Source organism: Protomyctophum parallelum (genome assembly GCF_964188405.1).
Source record: "Protomyctophum parallelum genome assembly, chromosome: 1".
In the NCBI taxonomy this organism is placed as follows: Eukaryota; Metazoa; Chordata; class Actinopteri; order Myctophiformes; family Myctophidae; genus Protomyctophum; species Protomyctophum parallelum.
In genome coordinates, this window is record NC_139697.1 from 31,594,440 (window position 1) to 31,606,694 (window position 12,255).

The following is a 12,255-nucleotide window of genomic DNA, read 5'->3' on the forward strand; positions in this document are numbered from 1 at the left end:
CGGGCGGCTCAAATCCAGGTGGGCTGGCTTCAGCCGGTCCACTGAGACGCGATCCAACCTGCCCCCAACATCAACAACAAACGTCTTGTCGACAGCCTCCACCACCCTGTAGGGACCATCGTAAGGCGGTTGCAGGGGCCCACGGTGGGCATCATGGTGGATAAACACATACCCCGCCGCTCGCAGGTCAGGGGGGATGTGCACCCGGGGCAGGCAGTGGTGTGAGGTTGGGACGGGCAGGAAAGTCTTAGCAGCATCCAGGAGAGTACGGCGTTGGTCAGAAGCAGACCAGGGGACAGTAGTGCAGGGAATAAAATCCCCTGGGACCCTGAGGGTCTGGCCATAAACTAACTCCCGAGACACCCAACTGATGAGAAACAGAAGTCCAGAGTTCGGAAGTGAACTGGGGGCCACGATCGGAAGACAGATCAGAGGGTCACCGAACCGGGCGACCCAGGTACCGATGAAGGCCCGTGCCACATCAGCTGCTGTTGTTGCCGACAGCGGGACTGCCTCCGGCCAACGGGTGGTCCGGTCCACCATAGTCAGGAGGTGAGTAAATCCCCTGGAGGGAGGAAGGGGTACCACCAGGTCAACATTGACATGGTCAAAACGCCGTTCAGGAACAGTGTAGGGCTCCAAAGGGGCCTTAACATGACGATGGATCTTTGCGCGTTGGCATGCCACGCAGGTTCTGACCCATTCGCGAATGTCCTTCTTCATGCCATGCCAGACAAACTTTGCCACCACAAGACGTTGTGACGGCTTACTGCCTGGGTGCGAGAGCCCATGTATGGCGTCAAAAACATTCCGCCGCCAGACCTGCGGCAGCACAGGATGTGGCAGCACCAGAGACACGTCGCACAGTAGTGTTGTGCCGTCATCGCCAAAAGGCACGTCGGCCAACTCGAGGCCAGTGACTGCTGTTCTGTAAGCCTGAATGTCAGGGTCCGAGGCCTGGTCCACAGCCATCCGGGTATAATCGATCCCGAGATGCACCGCTCCAATGACCACACGAGAGAGGCAGTCAGCCACGGGATTGTCCTTGCCTGACACGTGTTGGATGTCTGTGGTGAATTCAGAGATGAACGCCAGGTGGCGCTGCTGCCTGGCCGACCATGGTTCCGACACCTTGGCCATGGCGAAAGTCAAAGGCTTGTGGTCAACAAAGGCAGTGAACGGACGAGGCTCCAGCAGGAAACGGAAGTGGCGAACTGCTAAATACAGGGCGAGGAGCTCACGGTCAAAAGTGCTATATTTCTGCTCGCTGGAACGAAGTTGGCGGCTGAAAAAAAGCGAGCGGTTGCCAAACCCTCTTGACCAACTGCTGGAGAACAGCACCCACAGCATAATCTGACGCGTCCGTGGTGAGAGCAACAGGAGCCCCCGGCACTGGGTGAGCCAGCATGGTCGCCCCCGCGAGGGCATGTTTTGTCGCAGAGAAAGCCGCCAACATCTCTTTGGACCAAGAAATGGCGTGCTTAGGAGGGTTCTTCCCCTTGAGAGCGCTGTACAGGGGCCGCATCAGGTCGGCAGCACGAGGCACAAAACGGTGGTAAAAATTTACCATGCCACAGAACTCCTGTAGAGCCCTGACCGTGAGAGGCCGTGGGAGCTTCAGCACATTCCGGCAGTGGAATTGCTCCGGCTGTAGTGATGTGGTGGCCCAGGAAATCCATAGCAGAAAAATTGATGATCAAGCCGTGCTGCCTGAGACGACTGAAGAGAAGCCGTAGGTGCGACAGATGCTCCGCTTTCGACGTGCTGGCCAGACAAATGTCATCGAGGTAGACAAAAACGAATGACAAGTCGTGCAGAACCGTGTCCATCAAACGCTGAAAGGTTTGGGCAGCATTTTTTTGTCCGAACGGCATCCTGAGAAATTCAAAAAGCCCAAACGGGGTGATTACCGCTGTTTTTGGAATGTTCTGAGGATGCACGGGCACCTGGTGATAGCCTCGGACGAGGTCCACTTTTGAAAAAATAGTCGCACCCGCCAGATGGGCCGAAAAGTCATGGATGTGTGGAATAGGGTAGCGGTCAGGCATAGTGGCAGCATTAAGGCGCCGGTAGTCGCCACAGGGGCGCCAACCACCTTTGGACTTGGCCCTGTGCGAATATCTGTGGCTGAAGCTGGCAATGTACTCATGTGGGCGCCTGTATCACAAAGAAAACGACGACCGGAGAGGGCGTCAGTGATAAACAGCAAGCCGCTGGTATGGCCGTCACCCACGGCTGCTAATAGGTGGCGGCCGGTGCGTTTCCCGACGCACTGAATGTACAGGGAGGAAGGCATTTCTTGGCTTTATTGCCAAACTTGGCATGGTAGAAACATAATCCTCCTGACTGCTTTGCACGTCGGGCATAGAGTTAGTGGCAGAGATGGAGTATGGCTGATATGTATTGTCATCACTGGAGGTAGTAGTGGGCGTGGCTGCAAAACATTTCTTGCCGGCTGAGAAAAATGTATCTGCCTCCCTGGCCAGCAGACGAAAATCAGTAATAGCAGAATTTGCGAGTGCCAAACGAACCTGGTCTGGAAGCTGCTGCAGGAAGAGTTCCTTGAAAAGAAAACAAGGCTGATGGTCTCCCAGCAGAGCCAGCATGTGATCCATCAGCTCCGACGGCTTTCTGTCGCAGAGACCGGGAAGCGAGAGGAGTTGGCGCGCACGCTCGGATTCATTAAGTCCAAAAGTCTCCAGTAAATGCGCCTTCAAAGTGCCTTTATTCCTCGTCGGAGGACGTTCTAGTAGACTCACCACTCTCCCCGCAGTCGCGCTCGTAAGAGCCACCACCACATGATAAAATTTTGTTTCATCAACTGTGATGTCTTTGATGGCGAATTGAGCCTCCGCCTGGGCGAACCATGCGCTTGAATTCTGTTCCCAAAAGTCGGGCAATTTGAGCGAGGCTGACATGTTCAGTATAAAACTCTGGAAACGTCTAGAGTATCGGGGTCACCAATGTAGGAGTGCCGGTGTAGGCAGAGAGAAGAGAGAGATTTATTCTCGGATTGGAAAAGCCAACGATGGTGGCACTCCGTTTATTTTAGAAAAAGCAAGAGAGAACAACAAACTTGTCGCATGATCAATACGTCAACCTGTCACTACGTTAACACCTCGGAGGTGTGTGTCTTTACTCTTGAGGTAACACATTATGCCTTGCATTAAGGTGAGAGGAACAACCATATAAAACATGGGCAAGAACGCAGTGAATTATAAATGTCATTAATAATTGTTCAGTGTGTGTCTATCCACCACACTAGCCTACTACCCACATTCTTAACTGAGAGGTGTGCGCTGACCCGCCATCGTTAAATAAATAAAAACCTACATTTGCCTTCAGGTCCATTTACTACTCTTAGGATCATTAATTAGAACTGGCTGTTCTAACAACTCCATTAGTCTTCTTCCACTTCTGTTTGTTCTAAAACACGCACATTTTTAATTTGCCTAATCGCCTGTAAACAATCTTCGTCCAATCCCGAGGAGGGTCGGACCATATGCGTGTTATTGTAATGGCCCGGCTCCAAAATTAAATACACAATTATCCAATCAGCACTTTATTCTCATGCCAACCCAAGGACCCCTCCTCCCCCTCAGCTTCTGTTCCTATCCTATCTCAGTCTCACCATGACGGAGTATAATGCGGTTCTTTGATACGCATTACGATTCGAATGAGCCTTCACACCTGCCAAACGAAGTGCACTTTCTGAAAATGCGCAGCAGAATTCGTTTTAATCGCAGCAAAGCTCTCTGGTATGAATGTGACCTTAATCTGTCGGTGACGTAACGTTAACGTGTGAGTCACTTCAATTTACAATGCCATCTTTTGCCTGTAATTTGTCCTAACTGTGCCATTGGCAGCAGCGATGACAGTATAAATAATGAATTAAGTTCAATTAAGTTATTTATTGTTTTTAACGGCTTGATTAGTTGGGGCTTGCTTGGCTGCAGTTAATGAGGACACTCAAACAAGTTTCTATAGTGGAACTTCTTCCCCTCAAGTTTTCTGCTGCTGTGTGCAGGGCTAGTGACACAAGATTAATCAGCCATCGCTTTGCTAATGAGCAACAAGCGCAGGGCTAAATCCGCCGCATCGTGAGCCATGCTCGATGACACGCACGCACAAAAATGACGCGGTTGCCAATAAATCATGGACGAGTTGTGACACAACTAATTACAAACTAATTATTCACCAGTAAGAGAGGAGGGTCATATGCATTTGCACAGACATAATATGTGGGATTAAATACATTTCAATACATGTATAGGCCTATGTGACGTGTGCGGACAATTTGTATTCGCTGACAATTAACTATTTTTGTGAAAATGGTCGCTGCTAATGATGATGATAATGACCAGACACAAATGGAATTCAAAACAAATTGAAGCTGATAACTGGATGAAATCGGTTACCCACCTGAAGGTTCTGGAGAGACGTTGATGCAATGAAAGGTTGTGTGCCTAGCCGCAGCCGGCAGCGTCTAGTGAGCAGATCTAATGAACAGATTTAAGACTTCAAGTGGACGATCTCTTCAAAATAAGAGTACCCTCTAGAGTATTGAAAAAAAGTTTCATTTGCACATTAAAACTACAAATTAAGCATTTAAATGATGCTATATGATGCTATAAGACACACATAATGTTTCTGTGTAAAAATAAGTAATTAAATCATTATAATAATAATAATAAAGTTATCTAAATGGATAAATGCTATTCACTGGAGTGCATGGACTTTATAAAGTGGACACTGGACAAAAGACGGCTCCGCGAGGCAACTATCTGGACATACCCACGCGTTCAGGGAGATGTCCTCTACCACACCCCACTCTCCGCTAAGCGGGAGAGGTGTAAAATTCACAGCAGCAGACCTTCTACTGGGGTCAACGCTCAAAAAAGTACCGTTTCCAGACCCAGAATGGACACTGGACAAAAGAGGCCTCCGCGAGGCAACTATCTGGTCATACCCACGTGTTCAGGGAGATGTCCTCTACCACACCCCACTCTCCGCTAAGCGGGAGAGGTGTAAAATTCACAGCAGCAGACCTTCTACTGGGGTCAACGCTCAAAAAAGTGCAGTTTCCAGACCCAGAGTGGACACTGGACAAAAGAGGCCTCCGCGAGGCAACTATCTGGACATACCCACGCGTTCAGGGAGATGTCCTCTACCACACCCCACTCTCCACTAAGCGGGAGAGGTGTCAAATTCACAGCAGCAGACCTTCTACTGGGGTCAACGCTCAAAAAAGTACCGTTTCCAGACCCAGAATGGACACTGGACAAAAGAGGTCTCCGCGAGGCAACTATCTGGACATACCCACGTGTTCAGGGAGATGTCCTCTACCACACCCCACTCTCCGCTAAGCGGGAGAGGTGTAAAATTCACAGCAGCAGACGTTCTACTGGGGTCAACGCTCAAAAAAGTACCGTTTCCAGACCCAGAATGGACACTGGACAAAAGAGGCCTCCGCGAGGCAACTATCTGGACATACCCACGCGTTCAGGGAGATGTCCTCTACCACACCCTACTCTCCGCTAAGCGGGAGAGGTGTAAAATTCACAGCAGCAGACCTTCTACTGGGGTCAACGCCCGTTTTGTTAATCACCACTTTTCTACCGCTGTCGTTAGAAAATCAAGCAAGCCATGTCTGACAATCAATGGCGCCTGCCGGCATACTTCATGTGAGATGACCTTTAAAATACATCTCCATTCATTCGAAGACGGCATATTTCATATAGCTTACACTGGCAACATATATCACACAAAGGACAAATTGAGAGGTAGATACATTAGAAGCACATGCAAAACATCCAAAAACTACAAAGTCAATCAGTGCAAACGTCACTCAAAAGTACAAAATGGTACTATAAGTGCAACGTACCTATAAGTGCATACATTACTCAAATGTATAAAAAGGTAAGACGTGCAATGTACCAAGTGAAAACGTTACTCAAAAGCTTAGGTACAACATGCAATGTACCTCAATGCAAACGTCACTCAAATGTGTAATATGGTACAACATGCAATGTACCTAAGTGCACACATCACTCAAATGTATAAAAAGGTACAACATGCCGTAAGTACCTATAGTGGAAAGCATCACTGCAAACATAAAGTGCAAACATTGTACATACATATATACACACACACACACACACACACACACACACACACACACACACACACACACACACACACACACACACACACACACACACACACACACACACACACACACACACACACACACACACACACACACACACACACACACACACACACACACACACACACACACACACACACACACACACACACACACACACACACACAAAGCAAAACCAGCTCAGTCCAAACATTTAGCTACTGGTATCAGTTTGTGTTATGAAATGAGGGCAACTGTCGTAACACTCATATCTAAATGTGATATGTACAAAATGTACAAAAATGTACAAAAATGTACAAAAATGTACAAAATAAAAAATGTACAAAATGTACAAAAATGTACAAAAATGTACAAAATAAAAAATGTACAAAATGTACAAAAAAGTACAAAAAAGTACAAAAAAGTACAAAATAAAAAATGTACAAAAAAAAAGTACAAAATGTGCTGTGAATTTTACACCTCTCCCGCTTAGCGGAGAGTAGGGTGTGGTAGAGGACATCTCCCTGAACGCGTGGGTATGTCCAGATAGTTGCCTCGCGGAGGCCTCTTTTGTCCAGTGTCCACTTTATAAAGTCCATGCACTCCAGTGAATAGCATTTATCCATTTAGATAACTTTTTTATGTTATTTAATTACTTATTTTTACACAGAAACATAATGTGTGTCTTTACAATAACTGTAATGGGATAATAATACTAATAATGTAATGTAATAATTATTTAATTAACTAATTAAATAACCGTATTTATTGTCTTAAATCTGCTAGCTCTCAGACAGGAAGTTCTAAATTTGCTCATAAGACGGCCGACGGGCGAGGCAAACCGTACATACATCCTACAGGATGGGGTGCTGGAGAACTCATTTCCGGCCACTGAGTAGTGCTGAAGTACCGCTATGGAAATGACATGTCTACCCCATTACATAGTGCGGCTGTTGGTCTGCACTCTACTGAGTGCAATCTTTCTAGTTTTTAAAAGTTTAAATGCTGTCCCTCCCTAAACCCGGGCGCATCCTTAGATCCTCGTATAAGGCCCTCCTGGATGTCCCTCGGACGAACCTATATAGTTACCCGGGGTGATCGGGCCTTTGCTGTTCGGGCACCTAGACTGTGGAACGCACTACCAGTGCACATAAGGGTAGCACCATCCGTCCCCCTGTTTAAGTCACGTTTGAAAACCCACATTTACACAGTAAAGTGTTTTTTAACTGTTATATAGCCATTTGTGTATACATTCTTGTTATTGTTTTTTGTGCCATTCTCATTCTGTTTTTGTTTGTTGTTTCTTATTGTTTTTAATTTTGCTCTGTGCAGCACTTTGGAACTATGTTTTTAAAAGTTCATATCATATCAACGTTCCGCATGAAAGGCATATGCTCTAACCATTACATTATCCATTACATTATCATTTTTCCCACTACACCACATCTCTCGCTGAAAATAGCCGATAATCACATTGTTTTTGAGGACATGACCCCCATAGTGTCCTAAAACTGCTGAACAAGACTCCCTGCAACACTAGAGATACGACGAATGTGGAATTGAAAAAAGGCAAAGCTAATTGGACTAATACTAGAAAGCATGGCAGCAGGCAGGAAATAAACAGGTAAATCTATGTCAGTTTAGAAGATGGTGAGCCAATAGTACATGAAGGGGAAAAAGAAAAGAAACAACCTGGTTTGGTGATTCAAGAAAAAACCTGGTTTGGTGATTCTGTTAACATCCTCAAGTGTTGAATGTACATTGTTAGGTTGTATGATTTATTTTGTAAATGTCCCCACTGTTAGGATAGGGTCTATGATTTTGTCTTTCTTAAATCTTTTTCAGCCAGCTACGTATACATTCGGGAGAGAAAATAAAGTTGGTTGTTAAAGGGTGTGGGAAGGGACGTGGAGGAAGAGCGAGAGGAAGCTTGATATTCTCCACACAAGGAGAATATTTCAGTCATTTCATTTTCATTTTATGGACTGTAATTGCTGGCATATTTGGGTGTTTGGGTACGATCAATAGAAATTGGATTTCGCTAAATGCGGCAGATCTAGGCCAGTCGAGGATATGAGAGGATGGAAAACAACAGAAATTGATTGAGAGAACAGTCTTTTGTTTATACCGATGTTGTTGCATCTTGTTAATGGCATTAAGAGAATGCCGTCGCAATGTCATAAGAAATTATGTTCGCTTGTAGGCTACAGCAGATAATATGCACAAGCAGATCTTATTTTTTCTATAGTTTGTATTAGCTGTGTGACACCTTTTAATCTAGCGACTGGATTTGTTCATTAAATTTGGGTGTGTATCATTGAAATGCACCCTTTTACTGATTTTAGTACGTTTTGACATTGCAATCTCTCTGATTTTGACCTCCACCCATCCTCGCAACTCACTACTCTATAGGATCATGTGGTCAGGGTAGTAACCAGTTGAGTCAGCGTCTTTTAAATAACCTCTTATAAAGTCTTCAGACTGGCTTTTTAAAATGTTAAAAAGATATTTCAATGCCAATCTTGATAAGATTTTATTCTTTATTATCGCTCTACCTCGTGTTTTTCTCTGATCCCCCCCAACGCACACACACACACACACACACACACACACACACACACACACACACACACACACACACACACACACACACACACACACACAGTGTGAGTGTTTGTGTGAGGCATGGTGTCCATTCAATTTCTATTTTCCCAGCGTGCATTAGCTGTGAAATGTGTGTGTGTGGAGCTGGGAGCAGCCAGCAGTTAAGCCTTGACCAAATCACTCACATAATAGACTATGAAAGAAATAGAAATGTCGAAGCTAAACACCGCACTGTTGGGACTGGCTGGCCATTACTTAGGTATAGTGGATTTACATTCTGCACTGTGCCACCATGATATTGCCTTCCTGTACATGGGAGGTCTGGTCTCATTGCATTATTAATATCCTCGAGTCTCCTGTTCATCTTGCAAGACATACTGTGTGCACGTGTGTGTGTGTGTGTGTGTGTGTGTGTGTGTGTGCTCTTCAAGCTGTTATGTTCAGATCAATTTCACGGCTGGCTTCATCGCGGCTCCGCATTCCTCACAATGTGGCGGCATCAGCCGCCACATTGTAATCGCTAGCTTACCACACTGTGACGTCTGGACACGCGGCGGTCACTACTGCAAAACGGTTGTCACCGTCTCCCTCCCTCGCCCGCCCTGTCTCTCGTACGGCGTCAGACTCTATTCTGGACCTCCCTCAGATGTGCACGCGACCGGTCGTCTCACCTCACTGTCTCTTTGATGCGATAAAAGGTGGGGGTCATCCCTCAGACGTGAGACCCACCTCACGCTCTGTCCCTTGCCCTCCCTAGCTGTCTCAATCTGTCAGTTTGACCTGTTCTATTGCTCAGGTGACTGTTGAGCTGTTGGGTTTTATTGTTGAGGACTGGCGTGCTTCCGGGCACAGCAAAAGTGACCGAATAAGGTCCACACGCTTTGCTTTCTGCCAACCCCTCTGCACGCAACCGAAAACCCTTTGGATGAAAAAAAAATCACACCCGTGTGAAGTGGTTCAACTCCGTGTGGCGGGGGTCTCGGGAACTTCCAGACCCACAGGGTGCCGGCCCGGTTCCGGCGAGCCGCCCAACGTCCAAAACGGTTCAGAAATGACAAAGTTACCATGTGGGGGTCCCCAGGGGGTCACTGTACTGTACTGTACTGTACTGTACTGTACTGTACTGTACTGTACTGTACTGTCACACCCGAAATCATCATATATACAGTTAATATGTGTGTGTGTCTGTGTGTGTGTTAGGCTGCGCAACAGTGACACTTGGTTGTGAAAACAAACCAAAGTGGTGTAATGGTGATTATGTATTCGGTACCACAGCAGTAATGACGTCACATACACGCATGATGTGCACGCTCATACACGCAAGCGGCTACATGTGTGCATGTGCACAGAACAGCTGATAGCCTAGTACACACAAACGTTGAATAATAATCAGATACTATAGCCGAGAGTCAATTCGTGATAAATTAATTGATTCAAACGACCATAAAACAACAGTAACAACACACTCTACAAGCCTTAACTAGCACCATCATCATACTGTGTTGAAAATCTACTGGTTCCGATGTGTCAATTTGTGACTTTGTCTCTCACCTCCTTTCAGCAGCAAAGCCTGGGCCTCCCTGAGGAGGTCCATTGACTAGGCTGCCCTACAGATGATAGGCTTCTGTTAGGGGACGCATTCTAGCGTGCACGCGTGTGCACCGTACCTGGCGTACCGTGCTGTACCTGCGCGTTAATTTTTTTTTGGTACCACACCGTGGTACTGTGTGCTACGAGCATCACACCACTGTTGATATGTACTAGAGTCTAGTACATATGCATAGTTAAACTAGACCTAGGATGTGTCTGTCGGGCACAGGCCTACTTGGGAACGATGCAAGTTGGGAACAATGATAATGATTAATACATACCCAGTAACCCCACCCTATATGCAATATACCCATTATATCCAGTGTCATAGAGCCCGTTTTAACTGTGTCTCTTTGCAAATGTGGAGAATGTGTGAAGAAAGAGTGCAAACTGGCTCAGGAACTTAGGATCATTAGTTAGTTAGTTTATTTTTATTTTGGTCATTTGTTAAAAACAATACAGTTGATAGGCATACAGTAGCCTACAACTTAGTCAACAAGGTGACTATTTGGCCGAAAAGGTTAGGGTTATATTGCCCACCTTATCTCAATAAAAAATATAAATATATAATATAATAGAATAGAATAGAATAGAAGTATATATATAAAAAAACTTAGCTTCAAATATTACATTACAGAGCTAAACCAAAACAGAAAAAAACAAAACAGAAGAAAACGAAAATCAAAACATATTTGCATTAATTGCTACATTCAACAGATAATTATTATACTATTTATGTAGAATGATAATAATTATTATTATTATTAGGTCCACTGGCAGAGCCTGAACAGAGCCTTTTGTGGCGGTTCTGGACAACCGTGTATCCGACCGACTCAAGGCCGGGCACTGCACTCCCTGTGGTGGTGTGTTACGTGTGTGTCGAATTTGAAGTCGGTGGGGCGAACGGTTCTTATATGGATTACCAGTGGCGGGCCGTGCCGAAAAGGAATAGGCCTTCAACCCCCCCTTTTCTTGAAGTCCTTCCTTCTCGAAAAATGCTTTGACTATAAATCCACCACTAAATCTGTTTCTTCTCCTAGTCCAGCCGTTTTCCGCGTGTTTTTTTTGTTGTTAAATCTCTTAATTTAGCGAGCTCAATCAACCCAAAGATGGGGACTCGCGCAGAAAGTTTCAAAAACCCAGTTCTCTTTTCTCATTGGACAATATTTCCCACCAGCGATGGGATCCAAGCAAGACGTTAACATCACCAAAGGCCAGCTAGCTGGCTCTGGTACTTGAAAGAAAACGCCCAGCAGGGCAAACTCAGGATTTTCTGCAGGCCTCCCGGTAGAGAATTTTACCCGGAGACAACACAAGGAAATAATCTCATTGGTTAAAAAAAAACAAGGGCTGTTGTACCTGCACAGAATGGAAGCAGAGCATCCAGCCTGTCTGAGTGAGAAACAGTGCAGTGGCAGCGAAATAAATACAATATATATTTGTTAAAAAGAAAAACTTATTATAAAATATAAATTTCTGCATCAGGCAAGTGGGTCAGCAGAGAAGGCCTTGCTGGCCCTGACGGCCCACAACTGTGGATTACAGTAGTATGCACAGACGTGGTGCATTTATTGTAAGATTTGGCCCATTTGAGAGCAAGAGAAAAAATAGCATTGTCAATTATTTATTTGAAAATAGACGATATACAAGCTCACATTCTGAGCTATTTTGGAGTAACAGTAAAATAGAAAGTGAGTAAGTGTTAAAACTGATCCGTGTTTAGCTGGGGACCCTGTGGGAACCCCTTAACCCCCTGGGGTGGTGCCCGGGACGCACTTTGGGAACCAACCCATTCTAGGCGGGAACCCCTTTTGGTGTCAGCATCATGTTATGCTTTAGCTATTGAAAAATAGCTAAAGCAAATAGCTTTTTCAAAAATAGCAGAGCTACGAGCTTGTAGATCTGCTATTTTT